Source organism: Kogia breviceps, chromosome 14 (assembly GCF_026419965.1).
Source record: "Kogia breviceps isolate mKogBre1 chromosome 14, mKogBre1 haplotype 1, whole genome shotgun sequence".
NCBI classification, from domain to species: domain Eukaryota; kingdom Metazoa; phylum Chordata; class Mammalia; order Artiodactyla; family Physeteridae; genus Kogia; species Kogia breviceps.
In genome coordinates this window covers 69,045,592-69,054,953 of record NC_081323.1, presented here as the reverse complement: position 1 = coordinate 69,054,953, position 9,362 = coordinate 69,045,592, and the positions used below count along the sequence as shown (strand labels likewise).

The window sequence follows — 9,362 nt, the reverse complement described above, 5'->3', positions numbered from 1 at the left end:
CGTGGCGCAAACTGCCACTCTTTCCCTTCCCGCCCCTCTCCTATTCCGCGTTCTGGAGCGGGCGGCTCGCGGGATTACCGGAAGTGATGATGTAGGAGGCGATGGAGAGGGCGGGGCTTCGGGGCGGCCCCCGCCGGTGGGCCGCAGATGAAGAGGAGGAGGCGGCAGTCGTGGAAGAAGAGGCGGCGGCGGCGGGGGCGGCGGCGGCGGCGGCGGCGGCGGCGGCGGCGGCGGCGCGGGTAGGGAGCCTGGAAACGCGAGCGGGGATGGTAGGTGTTTTGGACCCGCCGGGCCGCCGTCGTTTCCAGAAAGGGTTTGACTGGAGGAACCTCTGGAGCAGCTGTGAGTTTGAGGGGGGGTTTGAGGAAAAGGGGAGGCATTGGGAGATGAAGGGGCGGGGGTTGGGTACCTTCGAGAAAGCGGGGGGTGAAAGGGGAGGAGTGGAAATCGGCGCCTTGTCTGGACTGGTCCCGCTGGAAGAGGAGGCTGTGAGGGGAGCCTGTGGCGTGTCAGCCGCAGGGCTCAGAAAACTTACCTACTGTCCCTGCCTCCCTACCGCCAGCACCCCTCAACCCAGGGCCTGGGGTTCTGGGGGCCGGAGCTGCCCTGAAGGGAGTGCAGACTCTGGTCCTCTGCCCCTTGTAAGCGCCGTGAGGTAGGAGCCCAAGCGAGAGGTGGTGGGTGAATCTCCACCACCGCCCTCATTTCCCTCCCCACCCCCATCTTTCTCTTTAATCATTAACAGCCCTGGAATTAAGGGGCTCAGACCTGGAGGCCTTCCTATGCACCTTTGCTATAAACGATAACCATCTGTGCCTGAGGTAATGGGGCTGGAAGCTTTGCCTGTATCCTGTATAGGAAGTGGGACAGGGTGACAAATGTATTGTGTTTTTCCGTTACCCCCTCACCCCCCATCCTCTCCCTTGTATACCCCTCCTTTACACTTTAGTTCTCCGTGGCTAGGTGGTAATCGTGGTGGGTTTTGTTGTTGTTGTTTGTTTCTTTGTTTCTTTATTGCACTTGGTATCTTGGTTACCTCTTTTGAATTTGGTGTTCCACCTCCATCCCAGATCTTAACTGCAAGCTTTGTAATACTTCAGTTACAAGCTGTGTGTCTTTGGGAGTACCTCTCAATGCCTGGTCGCTCCCGATTAAGATGAGCGTTTTCTCCTATGAATACTGGAATTCCAAAGCCCTTGCAAGGATTCCTAAATGGCATCATAGCCTAGGAATCAAGGTCTCTTGCTCTAAATACTTTGTGTGTGAGGAATTTAAATGTTGTCAACTCTTTCCAAAGTGATTTGATGTTAGGCTAATTCTGGATTTCTGTGTTTCTCTCCACCCACACTTCATGATGCACTTTGGAGAACAGAAAACCCTATATTACTTTTTTTGTTTCTCCAATTGGACAATAGCTCTTTTATCTTCTCCATTTGCGTGTCTGGCACACAAGTCTTCAGTGACACATTTGGCTTGTGCTGATTCCCATCTTATTTATTTAGCTTATTCTTTGTGTATAGGTGGTCTTAAACGAGACAATGTGATTTGCTTAGTTTTGTTTTAAGGAAGAATACAAACCAGTAACGTCTGTGAAAAAATTATTTGAGAAAAAAAATTATTTGAAGAAAGCAAAGAATGATTGGAAAAGAAGGTCTCTTTGTTGACGTTCTGTTGGTTTAAGGAAAAAAAAAAGTAGTGCTACTTTAGCCTGTTGTAGGGATTTCAGAGTGAAGTGTAATGATTCCTAGTTTGGTGTTGATATTTTCTTTGGAAATCCTCTGTTGAGTCTGGCACTGTGTTTTCTAAAGAACTTTAAGAGATGGTGCCCAAATTGTACGGATCCTTTGAACAGAAAGTGTCCGTAAATCCTGTTCCTCTGTAACTGAGTTTATGTGCATATTGCTAGAAGAATTATCACAACGGGTTCCATCCTACTCATCAGGGCTTTCAAGCCTGATAAAACAGAATGTTTAATGCTTTGATTGTACAAGTAACAGCATGTTTAGATGTTTCACAGAAATGCAACAAAAGAAAAAAATGACTACTCTTCTCACCTTAACTGATTTGGAATCATTGAATAAAAAGTCCAAAATTCATTCATTCATTCAACAAACATTTATTGACTGGCTACTAATTGCTAGCCAGTATTTCGGGCAGTGGGCATACAAAGGTGAACATAGCAGTAAGGTCCACGCTCTCATGGAGCTTACCTCAGAGTGTGGGGTGGGGACAGATAAATAAGCAAATCGGACTTTGTTAAGTGCTGAAGAAAATAAGAGTGTTGTGATAGAAAGTGTCTGACTGGGATACAGTCTAGACCTTTCTGAGGAGGTGACATGTAAGCTGAGCTTTAAATAAAAAGGAGCCAGCCACGCAAAGATATGGGAGGAGCCTTCCAGGTTTAGGGACTAGCTAGAGCAGAAACTGGGCTAGAGTGAGTTTGTCAAGTTCCAAGGAGTAGGGAGAAACGGGAGGTGGAGGAGGTTGGGGAGTAGGGGAGGCGGTAATAGCAGAGTCTAGTGAGCAAAGAGGAGAGTGAGAAGAGTCTAGGTCAGAGAGGTGGAGGCAAGGCTCAGAATAGGTAGGCAAAATAAGAGGAAGAAGGAGAAGGAAATAGAAAATCATGTTCCTTTTTAATTCTGTTGCCTTTCCTAGAGTCTCACCACATGCTACTTTGAGGGTACTCTTGGACTTTTATAGGAAAAAAAAGTCACCCTGCTGAGAGTGGGCGAGGAGGAGGCAATGGTCATCTGGGTCTTTTCTGGCAGATGAATCTCAAGCCATGTGTTAAGAATTCAGCGGGATGTTCAACTGAGAGATTGCCTTTTTCCTTACAGGATTTTGCCTTATACACTTTAAAAAATTGCATAATGAGTACCCCAGATGTTTTCTAGTATATGAATCTTCCTTTGCTTCCAGCTGTGAATTTAGTGCTGAAGGTTGGGCAGGTGATAATAATATGCCCCTGTTGGTTCACAAAGATGACCATTAGGATCTAAGTTTGAAGTTATTTTTTGTAGGGAGGCGGGTTTTATGTTGCAATGTTTCCACTCTTGTCTGATCCACCTGATGACTAATAACACTCAGCTGAGGTGTAGGTTGGTGCTAAAAGTTTACATTTATCCAGTGTAATCCATACGCAGTGGATTACATTAGATAAATGACCATTGTGGGCATAATCCCACTCTGTTGACATCTTTGGGCTGGCATGTAACCAAGTGATGTAACCTATTTTGCCTTCTGTTGGGACCATTCATCTCCAGTAGTCAGCTGCTTTTCAGCCTCACCTTGACCAGCTTGTCCACTTGAGAGGCCCAATCAGGACTCTTTTTTGATTTGGCCCTCTTGAGCCATGACACAGTGGGCCAACAGAAAGAATATGCTGTTTTCTTCTTTTGAACACCACAACAGTGACTAGTGTGTTCTTTGAGTGAATTGGCCCTTTGAGCCAGGCAGTTGAGAGACTTAAATATTGCTGAGGCTATTTGTAGTAAAGTTAGTATCAGAAATGCTAAGTAAAACCTTTTAGTGTTTGGGAAAAATGAATCAGAAACTTTGGACTTGTCACCTATTTTAGGTTCTAGTAATTTACTAGCATGGGTAGATGGATTATCAAAAATAACTTGAATAGTTTCCTGGGCAGTCCTGGGGTAATGAAGGGGATGGAGTTGAGCCTGTACTGACTTACTGAATCCCAACTTGAATGCAAATAGGAAGTCATTTAGTTAGCAAGCAAGTGAACAGCTAGGACCAGGCAAACAATAGACTCCACCCTTTATACTGCAGAGTAACTCTAAGAAACTGAGAATTGAAAAAATATATATGGTTTTGGCCTAGGTTGAAGAATTTTGCTCTCTGTATCCTAATGCTGGATTTAAAATGCTGTTATTAAGCTGTCCACTGTTCATCTTCATTTTAATAGTTATTATAACTCAAGTATGAAAGTATCCTGTAGGCTGAAATTTCATCAGCCAGTTTGGAGACTGGTGGCTCTTTTCTAATTTGTGAAAGGTGGCGGATGGGCAGGAGAGGACTTGAATACAGGGAGAAGCCATCGACTCCTACATTGGCCACTAATTGTGTTTGGGGAAAGAATCCGCAAATCTAAATAAATTTAGATTCTTAGAGCTGAACTGGCCTTTTATTTATTTATTAAAAAAATATTCATCTATTTGGTTGCGCCAGATGGGCTCCTGCATTGCGGCACGTGGGCTCCTTCGTTGCAGCATGTGAGCTCTCAGTTGTTGCACGCATGTGAGATCTAGTTCCCTAATCAGGGAATTGAACCCGGGACCCCTGCATTGGGAGAGTGGCATCTTAACCACTGAGCCACCAGGGAAGTCCCCTGAACTGGCCTTTTAATCTAGGGTACTAGTGGATTTGTTTCGTAAACTCCCAGGGCTTTTGGACAAACTCTTCTGAAAGAAGAGTTGATGCCACTTACTTTTGGAGTTGTGGGTGTTATGCATTGCATTAGATGACTTAAAATTAATCTGATTTTGCTACTGTTTTGATATCTTTGCAGTAAGGACAGTTAATTGTACACTGGCTGCCAGTTGTTTTAAGATGAAGATGTGATAACTCAGATTGAAACAATGGTAATTATGTGGTGACTTCTATTTCCCCAGCTCTTGATAACTTACAGTTACTTCTTTGTGTCTATTTACAGATGTTGATACCAGTGAACCAGGATCAATTCTCCCTAAATGTTGGAACAGTGTTCTGAAGCTCTCTGCACAATGGACCAGGGTGTTTTATTGAGTTAGTGTCTTTCAATTAAAATCTAGTTTTACTAGTTCTTGTATCTGTTTTTCTAGGTGAATGATTAGTGAATGACTACAAATAAGAACTTAACATATTAATTTAGTGGAAGTGGCTCAAACTCTAATTCTTTGAAGTTGTGATATGTAGAAAGGAGAAAATGGGAGGGGGGAAATGCCAAATCCTCTTCTTTAAGATGTGTGCAAATGAAACTATTTAAATACCATACATCAGAATAGGGAAGCTCAGTAAAGGAATCTTGAGGTGGTAATTAGCCCTTGTAGCAAAGTAAGCCATCTATGGCCAGCGCCCTGATACCAACCTGATTGCACGAAAAATCAGGCATCATGTTGATGACTCCTGACTTCCCTATGGCTTGTCCTTGCTCAGGAGTGCCCTTTGACACGTGCTGTGTTGGTGGGTTTCAGGCTGAATTGCATCGTGGAAGCTTAGGTTGCATAGTGCTGGGAAGCATAATCCATGTTCCTGTTCTCCCTGCTCTGCTGGAGGCCTCAGCCTCAGGACCTGGGGACTGGAAATAATTCTGTCACTGAGGCCTGGAGATCCAGACCAGATATATGACGACTGATCAAGGGTCTTGGATAGCATCACTGCATAGTGTAGGACTTCTCATTTTTGCCCTAATCTCTGCTGGTCAGTCTAGAAGACAGTGTGTTAGAAAAACTTGCTTTCCTTATTTTAGTAGTAGATTGCTTCCACCATATCAAGACCACAGGGTTTGGTTATCGCTTTTAGCTCTTGTTGGTTGATGAAGGGTTTGGATTCTGCAGTGTCTGCCTAAAGTGGGTTGGTGTGTGACCTGTAATTTTGATTCTGAACAAGACTCAAGTCATAGCATTTACTATATTGAATGCATTTAATTCTCTCTCCAGTTAAGGAAGAAGCAGGAAGAAGACCCTCAAAGAACCTTAGAATATCTGGCATGATAGTTTTTCAAACTGGGCTATGCGGAGCCCTCTCGGGTCATTTCTGGAGTATGCCCCCTCATCTTGCTGTCTTCCTTCCACTTCACTGCCCCCCCACCATGCTTCACTCTGCAGAAGGTACCTTGATATTCTGTTCTATTGCGTTTCCCCGTAAAATTTCAGTCAATCAGAATGTTTTGAGGCTGAAAACAGATAAAAAAGCAGTAGGTAAATGGAAATCTAGAAAGGTTAGTAAACTTGCTGAAAGCTACGGAGCAAGGTACTGGCAGCTACGAGACTAGAAAAGGACTTTCTCTGCACTAATTTTGTTTTTTCATTTACATTGCCTCACATATGTCATTGTAGGCACTCAATAGAGTTTGAGTTTAATTGAATCCTTGGTGTTTGGTCTTTTATATTACTGGCTCTTTACTCAGATGTTTTGTCACACACTACTGTTCTTTCAGAGAAAAATCCTTATAACCAGTTTTGAAACATATGTGAAGTTATTGATGGTAATGGTACTAGTAAGTAGCTGGCCTTTCCTCCTCAGAATATTTCTGAAAGTGATGATAGTACTTTCAAACAGAAGTGGAGGCTTTATCACTATAAGTTCTTAAGATAAGCTAGTGGCATGCTGTCCAGAATGCCTGTGCAAAATGCTGACCTGAATATTCCCATTTCCAGTGACCTGCCCTGGAATCTGAAAAGGAAAATCCAGGTATACGCACTGACAGAAAAGCTTTAGAATGGCTCTGTGGAAATAACTACAATCACCATATTCTTTTTTTCTGAAAAATCTGTGAAGCAAATTTGTTTTCAATTAAACATTTACTTTATTATATCTACTTGATGACTACCTAGTGGCTTCTCTTTAAATAGGAAGGGAAGGCGAGGAATACCACTGCAGTGAGGGTGCTGGGACCCTAGCAGCATGGGTTCTAGGTGGCAGGATTGTGGACATGCTAGAAGTTCCAGGTCCTCAAAGGAGGCATTTTCCCCAGTTGTGGTGATATTTTCTTTATTCTAAGTGATTGTAATTCAAAAGTGAGGAGTGATGTGTAGTGAATGTTCTGTGTTCATTTTAAAGAATGTTTCTGTGGTTCTTTTTCTCCTAGTAAATTAGTTTTTCTTTGAAATAACTAGTTACTTGTCTAGTCATTTACTCAAAACAGTTGGTTATAGCTGATGTTTATGGTAGGAGAATTTTGCTTGGGGGTTTACTAACATTTTATGAAAGAGAAAAGTCTAAAGACCTTTCTAGAGACATCTAGATAGGTGGGTTCTGTTGTGGGGAGGAGAACATGTCAGGGAGCCGGCCTTTTGGGGGCAGGGTGGTGGTGGTGATATTGTGGGCTGTGTGTACAGGGTGAAGAGAAATGCCCATTGATGGTCCAGCTGGGGAAGGGTGGAAATTGCTAAAAATGGCACTTGATGGGGGAAGAGTGGGTCAGGAAGGAGCAGGCCCACAAGAGTGCCCAGTGCCAGGGAACACCATTCACAAGGAGGGGGATGGGGACCTATGAAGTTGAGTAACCCATTGGCCCTGACCAGGACCCTGACCACAGTACTCTCTCCCCTGACTGGAAAGTGTATTCCTGATGGGGAGGGTTGAGTGCAGGGATGCAGTATCCGGTTTGACCAGATTGATCTTCAGGATTGACTAGTTGGTCATGATTGACTGCTTATGGAGTACTGGCCTAACTTTTTTGAGATCTCTCTTTTGACTTTTGCTTTTGACAAATAAGAAGTTGGTAAACAAGAGGGAATGTAATGTCCCTGGGTCTGTTAGAGTTTGAGTTAAAGTACATAATACTAGGTGGTGGGGATTGTCATTTAACAATGTCTGTTATCCAAAGGGAACAGTTACATGTCAACTATTGAGGTAATTCATGATTCTCTTATGGGGACTATAATAAATGGGAAATAAATCACAACTAAAATGATTAATTAAAGAAAATATATTTTGACTCCTTATTTCTACAACATTCCTTGGTCTCTTTAGCAGGTCAAATTAATTCTTTAGTCATTTAAAAGAAATTTTATTCTACCAGGTACTCGTGGATCTGACAGAAGGCCAAATTTCCTTCTAGTGCTGAAAACAGCAAGCACTACTCTGAATTGGTGACAGCTATAGATTTAATGATTAGATCCAGTACGGAGGTGGCTTCTAAGCATCAGTTAAGTTGGTTGTAATGTGGACCTCTTTTTCTGAGGTTAATTATGTCATTCCTGCAACAATTCTCTGACATCACTGAGTGTCCAACAATTCACTTCTGACAAAACTGCCTGGAGTTTGTGCAGACTCCATAGGCTAATGACTCCGTCTCTCAAGATTGCCCCACTTCAGGTGCCAGCCCCAAGTATCAGGTTGTCTCAAGTTACCTACCTGCACTTCTGCCTGGCAGAGTACAAATTTCCCACGACCACCCTCCCCCAGGTTCGATAATTTGGTAGAACATATGACTCATAGAGCTTATAAAACATGATATTTATGAATACAGTTTCATTATAAAGGCTATAACTCAGGAACAGCCAAATGGAAGAGATGTATAGGGCAAGATTTGAATTGGGGGCACAGAGCTTCCGTGTCCCCTCTGAGCATGCCAGCCTCCCAGCACATCAATGTGTTCACCAACCCTGAAGCTCCCCTAGCCTTGTTTCAATTTCAGTTGAGGTTCCTTTGTGTAGGCAAAATTGATTAAAGCATTGGCCTTTGGTGATGAAACTGCAACCACCCTTCCCTTATGGGCTGGAGGTGGGACTGAAAGTTCCATTCATATGCCTGGTCTTTCTAGTGTGGCCAGCATCTCTCTTAAAACTATCAAAAGGGCCCACCCTGAGTTACCTCTTAGCATAAACTCAGATGTGGTCCAAACCCTGCTCCTTATGAAAAACAAAGAAGCCTATCAGTAAGGAAATTCCAAGGGTTTTAGGAGCTCTGGTAGGAACTGGGGACAAAGACCAGATATATTTTTTATTACATCACATTAATACTCCAGTTTTGTATCCCATAAGTAGGAATAAGGTTACCTAAAGTTGATTTAGATGATAAGTAATAATATGCATTTACTGTTAATTTGATGGCGGTTTTTTTGGGGGGGTGTCAAGAGAGTACAAATTGCATAGCTTCAGATTACAAGGAGCAAACTCTTCCCTCAATCAGTATGAAATGGCACTCCTAGAATGTGTTATATATTCTTGAATTTAACAGGTGCACTACCTCTAGAGCTCCCTAATGCAAGAAAGGAGCTCACTTATAGGAAATCAGATACACAGAAATCATGTTTCCTTTCAGTGTGACTTCAAAGATTCAGGTGTTCGTAGGGTACTGGTTAAGCGCTTCGGCCTGGAGTCTGGGTTTGCGTTTGAACTTTACCATCGGCTTGCCAATTGACCTTAGATGAGCCACTTAACATCTCTAAGCCTTGTTTCCTTCATGTATTACGTGAGGATAATAACAGTAAGTAGTTGTGAGGAGTCAGTAAGACAGTACATTTGCAGGACATGGCACATAGCCTGGCCTATAGATAAACATTTAATAACATTAGTTATTATTAACTACATGCATATATAGCTAAGCTGACAGGGATTGGCAGCTCCCAAAGGGCCAGGAACTATATCATTTTACCTTCTCTTATATGGGAAGTATGGGACAGTGTATAAAACATTGCT

At 43.0% G+C, this 9,362-nt stretch overlaps 1 protein-coding gene across 8 annotated transcripts in view; it reads left to right on the top strand.

Annotated features, from left to right (window-relative positions):
* Positions 1–227: 227 nt before the first annotated feature.
* DCUN1D3 (defective in cullin neddylation 1 domain containing 3) overlaps positions 228–9,362 on the top strand; it is a 33,585-nt gene continuing 24,450 nt past the window's right edge. Inside the window, exons 1-4 of one of the 8 annotated variants that reach the window (XR_010836554.1) lie at positions 228–342; positions 4,670–4,761; positions 5,655–5,825; positions 6,375–6,463. The gene's annotated coding sequence lies outside the window, so the exon portion shown is untranslated. Of the gene's footprint in view, positions 343–467; positions 656–756; positions 822–4,669; positions 4,762–5,654; positions 5,826–6,374; positions 6,464–9,362 lie in introns of those variants that run through there. The other 7 variants (XM_059037048.2, XM_059037056.2, XM_067013291.1 and 4 more) reach the window with 7 other exon arrangements.